Below are 8,707 nucleotides of genomic sequence, written 5' to 3' on the forward strand. Positions count from 1 at the left end.
GGGACCCGCCGGCGCCCGCGTATGCGCCACGCTCGGCTCCGGCCGTGCGCGCGGCCTCCTCTGCACCCGGCAGGCCGGGTCGGAGAGTAGAAGCACCGGGCTTTTGTTTCGGTTTCCTCCGCGAGGCCCGGGAGGGGCAGCCGCGGCGTCCCTCCTAGCTCAGTCCGGGAGGAAGGGAGGGAGCGCGCAAGCCGTGACGCTCGCCGACCCGGCTCGCCGCAGCCCCGGGAGGTAGGAGCGGGCCACTGCGCCGGGAAGCGGGCGGGGCGGGAGGCTGAGCCGGCGGTCATGTGCCCGGCGGCGGCTGCAGTGATTCGGCCTGTGCGAGCGCGACCGGTCCTAAGTCCCGAGAAGCTGAGACTCCCTCCTCGATCCTAGCCAGGCCCAGTCTCCTCCCTACCCTCTCGCCGCAGGCCCCGCGGTCACCCCTGGAAAATCGCTTTCTCTCGTTGCCTCATTCATCCACTCCGCAGATAGTTACCCGGGACCTACCGTGTGCCAAACACTGGGGATTCAGGATTATAGGTCGTTTCTCCTGCTCTACACTGTTACAAGCAATTATAGCACAAGGTAACAAGTGCTTTTACAAGATGTGTGTTGAAATCTGTGCCAACAAGTGCCGTCTGTCTGGATGACCTTGAACCCCACAATGGAAACTCGGGGGCTTGGGGATATGTAAGAATATCTGGTGTGTGCAGGGGAAGGAGGAGGCATTTCAGGCAGAAAGAAAAGGTGTGCAAAGGCTTTGGGGGTGAAAAAGCAAAACTGTAGGAGGAAAGAAGTTCCTTTTGAACTCAGGTGTGCAGCATGGGATGGGAAGTGTAGAGTCCCCACAGATTCATGTTTTGAAGGGTTCTTTGTATCCAAGAGTTGGGACTTGATGCCTCAGCAGTGGGAGTCGTGAAAAAGCTTTAAAGCAGGTAGTGCTGGTGGTGATCTTGTTTGCTTTGCTCACCATTATGCCCCAGACATCCAGCCCAAAGCCTGCACACATAGGAATTAAAAAACTTGTAGCTAAATAAATGAGTGTTGACTATATGCTGAGCCTTGGCTAGGTGCTTTACATCAACCCACTCATTTAATGTCCATAGCAACCCTGTGAGTAGGTGGCTGTGTTTTTGCGGGTTCTTCAAGAAGTAGCACCAGAGAGGAGTACCTGTGCAAAAGATTTATTAGGGGCAACACCTGTGAGGGAAAGTGGACAAGGAGCTGGACATGGCATTCAGGTGTGATCTTTGAGGAGAGAGGCAAGTGTTCTGGTTTGCTAATGCTGCCATTATGCAAAAACACCAGAAATGGATTGGCTTTTATAATGGGGGGGGGATTATTTGGTTACAAATTTACAGTCTAAAGGCCATGAAAATGTCCAAATTAAGGCATCAACACAAGTATACCTTCACCGAAGGAAGGCCAACGGAGTCTGGAAAACCTCTGTTACCTGGGAAGGCACGTGGCTGATGTCTGCTGATCCCGGGTTGTGTTCCAGCTCCTCTCTCAGCCCCTGCGCGTTCTTTAAAATGTTGCTCTTGGGGTGTTCTGTCCTCTCTTCTCCAGAGCAAAGTGTCAGCAAAAGTCTGCTTTCAATGGCTGTCTCCAAAATGTCTCTCAGCTGCAGCACTAAGCTCCTTCTGTCTGAGCTTTTTCATAGGGCTCCAGCTAACTAATCAAGACTCACGCTGAATGGGCAGGGCCACACTTCCATGGAAATAAGCTAATAAAATATTACCCACAGCTGGGTGGGTCACATCTCCATGGAAACAACCTAATCCAAAGATTCCAACTTTATCAACACTAATACGCTTTATATTGCATCTTATATTGCAGTGCAGTTCTGAGGTAGTTCAACCAAGCTGTGGGGGAGTCCTCCAGCCAAATTCCCCTGGCCCAGGAGTCCCAGGGCTCCCCAGAAAGAGTATCCCTGCTGTGTTCAATCCTCATCTGGAATCAGCCCTGGGAAGCTGGCCTCTGAGCCAACGGGTTAAATTTCAGAGAATAGATTTCGGAGCTCAGCAGCTGGGGCGGGGCCATTGGTCAGTTATGTTCCCTGCTCTGGGAGGTCTGAGAAGTACATTTCCACAGCCAGTATAGTAGTATTATCTCCATTTTACACATGAGGAAACCTGGGCTCTGAGTGTTAAGTAACATAAAGCTCATCCAGTTGCTGAGTGGTGGATCCTGAACTACGGTGCAGGACTGGTGGCCTCCAAATCCGTCACTTTTTCTATTTTATGGATTACTGCCTCCCAGCTGCCACAGTGAGAATCTGGGGACAGGGAGTCAGTTGGGAAACGTCGCTGAAGATGCAGTAAAATGGTGCGATGGATTAAGAATTAAAAGAATTAAAATTCTTTGGCACTCCATCCACTGAGAGGTGAAGACTCTGCCTTCTCCTCCTTGAATTTGGACTGAACAGAGTGATTTACTTAACCAATAAGATACGGTGGAAATGACTGTATTCTGAGGCTTCTGAAGCTAGGTCATACATGCCTTGCAAGTTTTGCCTGGGCCTCTGGGAATCCTTGTTCTTAGAGACCTGAGCCCCCAGTAAGTTCAGCTACCCTGAGACTGCATGCTGGAGAGAATACAGAGAGACTTCAGGGGGATACCTTGAGTCTTCAGGAAGAGAGTTGCCAGGGTGGCCCCTAGCTGTTTCTGCCCCCAGCCATGTGAGTCACAGGCCCCAGACATTATGGAGCAGAGACCAGTGGTCCCTGCTGAGCCCTGACCCAAGGATGGATTTGTGAGCAAAATAAAGGATTGTTGTTTAAATTTTTATTGTGGTAACATATTTATAACACAGAACTTCCCATTTTAACCATTTTTAAGTATAATTCAGTTGTGTTAATTGCATTCACAATTTTGAGATCGTTGTTTTAAGCCATTAAGTTGTGTTCTCAGTTATAGATCATTGGAGCACATGGTTAGGGCAGGACCCCGGCAATGACAGTGGTTGCCAAACCCAACTCAATCCAGCTGCAGCCCCAGAGAACCAGGCCTGGCCACCAACAGAAGCTGGGTGGGGTCTGAATGATTCAACTGTTCCATGCCTGGTGCCAGTGTGCCTGGGTGGTCCCCAAGTCCTCATGTGCCCAAAATGGGCAGCTTTTACCTAACTACTGCTGTCTTGGTCACAGTCTGTTCTGCCTCCATCTCTGCTTTAGATTCCAGTTCTCTATCTTAGTTCTGCCCTGTGCCCCAGTCTGCTTACGGACCATACCAACCCACCTACTCCTTGCTGGGCCCCTTCCTCAGGAATTGGTTGGGATCCTGCTGCAATCTTTGTGTACTCCCTTTCCCTAACTAGAAAAAGGGTGAGTAACCCATCTGCCTAAGTGCCTGGCACCAGATATTCATGTTCAAACCAAAACACTGCCCCCTACTCGCTGCTAGACCAGATTTTCTGTTGGCTGGCTCCAGGCTTAAACACAAACTCTCTAGTTACCCACCCTCTCCAGCCCAGGCCACCAATCCCAGTGCAGTCTTCCTGCCATTTTTCATTGAGGGAGATCCGTTCATGCTTCCTTTGTGGTACACTAGTGTATTAACCAACGAGGGGATAGAGACACAAAGCCAAATTAGAGAAGCATATCTGGGTACGGGGAGAATTTCTGACAAGGGTTTTCAACTCAGTGGCCCTCAGTTTACCTTTCCTTGAGGTTCTCTCATACTGCTAACATGCTCTTTCATTTCCACTGTGTCAGGCACTTGGTAAGCCGCTTCCCCTTTAAAACTCTAGTCCAAGCTGGACAAAAACGTCTTTCTTGGTTCCTCTTAGCACAGCTGACCAGACTAGAATTTTAAAAATGTACTAAACACTGAGAGAACAAAAGGGACCAAATTACAGAAAATATAAATAGCTTTTTTTAAAAAGGAACTCATGTCCCCAAAATCACAGTCTGCAATGCCACTGTAATTTTGTCTTATCACAAAGGGTCTTATCACAAAGGGTCGTCACAACTTTTTAGTACCTAGCTTGGCTGTCTTTCTGTTCACTCCCATCTTCTTCTCCATCCATGTTTGTTTACTCAAAGCTCCAAAATGCTGATAGAAGCTTTTTAAAGCCCCTTGTACCTCCTCTTCATTTCTGATCTAATTGGCATCATGAGGGATTTTTTGTGTGTGTGCCATAGAATCATTTCTCACTGCAGATGAGATTCCACCTTCTAAATACAAGGAGTGGCCACTGCATGACAAGTACACAGACTAACAACCCACTAACACACTCTGGGGGTCAAACAGGCATGGGAAGATGTTACAGCTTCCACTGTTCAGCTCGGGGATGCCCTGGAGGGAGATAATCAGGAAGTTTCCTGGTGACCTCTCATACTTAAAATCAGAACACTTTTTCATCTGAGAAAAACAAGTACACTTATGAATGAATGACTATTAGTTCCTGTTGCAAATTATACAGTCAGGACTCAGAAAGAAAAAAAAAACTTCTTTCACAGGCCTACCATGGGGAAGCAAGAAGGGCTATTCGGGCCCCACCTTAAATTTGGAATTATGAGATTATACTCAAAGAAGGTTAATCATATAATTCCGGATATTAAAACTTGATCTGACGTATGATTTCCAACTATTTTCCCCCATTCTGTTAGTTGTCTTTTCACTTTCTTGATAATGTCCTTTGATATATGAAAATTTTTCATTTTGATAAAGTCCAATTTATCTGCTTTTTCTTTTGTTGTTTGTGCTTTTGATGTCTGCTTCAGTTTCCTTGGCTGTGCAAGCAAATACCATGCAATGGGTTGGCTTAAACAATGGGAATTTACTTGCTCACAGTTTTGAGGCTAAAAGAAAGTCCAAATTAAGGCAGAATCAAGGCAATGCTTTCTTCCTGAAGACTGTGGCATTCTGGGGCTGCTGATCCTTGGTCCTTAGCTTGTCACATGGCAAGACACATGGCAGTGTCTCCTGGTCTCTCCTGTCTCTTCCAGGTTCCACTGATGTTCAGCTTCTGGCTGTGTCCCCTGTGGCTTTCCTTCTCTTGTCTGAATTTCATTCCTCTTGTAAACGACTTCAGTAATAGGATTAAGACCCATCCTGATTGGACCAGGGCACACCTTAACTAAAATAACCTCATCAAAAGGTCCTTCTTACAATGGGTTCACACCACAGGAAGGATTAAGTTTAATAACTTGTTTTTCTGGGTTACATACAGCTCCAAACCCACCACCATGTCATATCTAAGAATCCACTGCCTAATACAAGTTCCTGAGGGTTTTTCCCTATGTTTCCTTCAATAAAGCTTTATGGTTTTAGCTTTTATATTTAGGTTGTTGATCCATTTTGAGTTTATTTTTGTATATGATGTGAGGTAGGAGTCCAATTTCATTCTTCTGTATCTGAATATCCAGTTTTCCCAGCATCATTTGTTGTAGATTCCCTATTGTGTGAACTTGGCACCCTTGTAAAAATCATTTGGCCGTAGATGTGTGTTTATTTCTGAACTCTCAGTTCTATTCCATTGGCCTGTGTGTTTGTCCTTATGCCAGTACCAGACTATTTTGATTACCCTAGCTTTGTAGTAAGCTTTGATATCAGGAAAGGAGAGTCCTCCAACTTTATTCTCTTTCAATATAGTTTTAGCTATTTGGGGCCCCTTGCCATTCCATATGAATTTGATGATTAGCTTTTCCATTTCTGCAAATAAAAAGCTCCTGGGATTTTGATCAGGGTTGTGTTGAATCTATAAATCCTTTTGGGTAGTATTGACATCTTAACAATATTAAGTCTTCTGGTTCATGAACACCATGAACACAATGTTTTTCCACTTATTTTGGTCTTCTTTAATTTCTTTCAGCAATGATTTGTAGTTTTCTGTGTGCAAGTCCTTTCCATTCTTAGTTAAGTGTATTCCTAACTATTTTATTCTTTTAGTTGCTATTGTAAATGGAATTTTTTCCTTGATTTTCTTTTCAGATTGTTCATTGTTGGGGTATAGAAACACCACTGATTTTTGTGTGTTGACCTTGTATCCTACCACTTTGCTGAATTCATGTACTAGCTCTATGGCTTTCCTGTGGATTCTTTGAGATATTCTATGTATAGAATTATGTCATCTGCAAGTAGAGATAGTTTTACTTCTTTTGCAATTTGGATGCCTTTTATTTCATTTTCTTGCCTAATTGCTCTGGCAAGAACTTCCAGTATAACTTCCAGAATAGCAACAGTGAAAGCTTTCAGTCAGTCATTGTTGAGAATGTTAGCTATGGCATGGCACCTTCTTCCTTTACCTTCTTTGGATCCAACTGCCTTGTTAGAAGCTTGATTTAGACCACTAAATGATAAGAGGCCACAAGGAGAGAGATTTTGGAGAATGAGAGGACATGATGAATGTGTATTATTAAGCTGACTTATCACTGTTGATATTACTCTGGATCACCTGGCTGAGGTAGTGTTTTTCAGGTTTCTCCACTGTACAATTAACTGTTTTTCCTCCCTTTCCATATGGTACTCTTTGGATAGAAGTCACTATGCACAGCCCACAAAGAAGGAGTGGAAAATTTTTCTCCATCTCCTTGAGGACAGAGTATCTATATAAAGTATTTGGGATTTTTCCACACAGATTTGTCTATTCCCTTCCATCTATATCCAGTCATTTATATAGCAGTATTATATTTTATATTTGTTCATATCAGTATATTAGTATCAGACTCATGGATATTTAGTTTATATTTTGGGTTACAATCCAATGCTACATTATTTTGTTGCTCAATTTGTTCCAGATTTTGCCACTGAGAGGTCCTTCAATTGGCTCCTATATCTCTTTGATATACTCCCATCATTGTGGGGGATTTGCGGGGGGGGGGGGGACTTCCTTACTTTCTGGCACTATACAATGGTCCCAGGCTCATCTTGTTGATTTCATTCCCCAGTTCTACAATCAGTCATTTCTACAAGAAGTCCTGGATCCTTTCATTGGAGAATGGATTGCAAATGAAGATCTGGGTGCTAAGTGTGCTCCTTGCTACTGAGGTCATAGCTTCTAGGCCCTCTCAGCTGACAGAGCAAGGAAATATATGTATATATGCTTACCCATATATATACAAATATATCTATAAATATTTCTATATGTAATCATCTGCATCTATATTAAGCTAAACTAGTTCTTACTGGTGTCTCTTACTCTAACCCTTTGCAACATGGATCATTCTAGCCTCCTCCCTTGCTGGTCTGTAACCTCTTACTTTAACAGTAAGAAATGTGGCTCCCAGTGTCTGCCATTCATTTATTTAATTGCTCAATTCTGAAGCCTTTTCCTATAACAATTTTATTTAAGTTTGAGCCCCCTACTTTCCTCTTTTCCTCAATGTGGTGAGAGTGGGGCTTACAAAGTGCTAATGTCTGTGGTAGGGCCCCTGGCCTTGATGTCTTCAGAACTTGAAAGCATCAGCCATGTCAATGCTGTGATCGAGGGGACGGTGAATAAGTCTGTCACGCCCCCACACCATGCCAGGGAGAGGGGAGCGCTGTGGAGTTCCCAGGGGCCCTGTCTGCTGCCTCCTCCAACCAGGAAACCTCATGGCTTCCCTATTATTATCTTCTGTACCCCAAGCTAGGGGAATCTTTCCTAGGTTTTTGTTGTTGTTGTTGTTCTTTTAATTTGTTTATTTTTTGGGAAAATGAGAACCATGCCCCCAATCCTTTTTTATTTTTTTGGCTCCTCTAAGGATACAGACTTTTGAAACACAAAATCTAGGAAGAGATGACCTGTATGCTTTGTTCCCTTCCCCCGCTCTGAAGCCACAAGCATAGTCTCTTCTAACTGGTAGAATGAGGTGGAGGGAGGGGTTTGGGGGAGGGGGAAGGGCAAAAAGGAGAAAGGAAATAGTGGGCAAAACTTGGTTAATATTGTAACTGAGAAATTAAGAATTAACAAATGATTATGATTACTAAATCATTATATAGATGCTTTTTTTCTTTCTATATTGTAGAATAGGCAAAAGTTAATAACTGAAATTACTGAAATGCAACTAGCCTCACCCTTGTTTACGTTTAATATTATTATGGTCATCCTATGCTAGTCTCAGCCCTGTGTATACTTAATATTATAATGGTAAAACAACTCCATCTCCCCTTGATGAACCCATAAACACCCTGAATTCCTTAGACTCAGGGAGACAGATTTTGGAATCAATAGGCCATCTGATCTCCTGCTTCATGCATAGAATTAGACTCTCTGTTTGAAACCTGGGTGTCATGGATTGGCTGTTGTGCGCATCGAGCAGAGAACCCCACATTTGTTCAGTATCAATATCAAAAATATTATTGTCATGGCCCAAGAGGGCTTTTGTAGCCAAAGGACTAAAAGAAAGCACCAGACACATTCTGAGACATGAGCTTTTATTATGGGGCTTACCTACAGGGTGGGAAGTCGGTCAGATTGTCCAGAATTCAGGAGCTGCTCTGAATGGCGGTGGGTTCAGAGCCCAACATGAAGATACTTCACCCTTTGGGGGGGATAAATGAGCTGGTTATAAGGGCTCAACATTCCAATGGGTATGAGAGCATAAGGCGGGAGCAGGGGTCTTACAACATAGGGGGGGATTGATTGTAATCAACAGGGAGGAGGGCAGTATTATAGATTATCTTGTAGATAACAGTAGTTTCAGGGAGGAGGTAGTTATAGGTTACATTTAGCACCTGAGGCCTGATTTTACAAGGAGAATAGGTCAAACCTTAACTGTCCTAGGTCAAGCAAACT

General features: G+C 44.1%; 1 protein-coding gene across 2 annotated transcripts in view; it reads right to left on the reverse strand.

Moving 5' to 3' along the window:
* SCARB2 (scavenger receptor class B member 2) overlaps positions 1-189 on the reverse strand; it is a 91,461-nt gene extending 91,272 nt beyond the window's left edge. For both annotated transcript variants that reach the window (XR_005215889.1, XM_037830017.1), the window contains exon 1: positions 1-189. This exon is cut by the window's left edge and continues 221 nt beyond it. The gene's annotated coding sequence lies outside the window, so the exon portion shown is untranslated.
* Between the last annotated feature and the right edge of the window lie 8,518 nt (positions 190-8,707).

This window comes from Choloepus didactylus, chromosome 3 (genome assembly GCF_015220235.1).
Source record: "Choloepus didactylus isolate mChoDid1 chromosome 3, mChoDid1.pri, whole genome shotgun sequence".
In the NCBI taxonomy this organism is placed as follows: domain Eukaryota; kingdom Metazoa; phylum Chordata; class Mammalia; order Pilosa; family Megalonychidae; genus Choloepus; species Choloepus didactylus.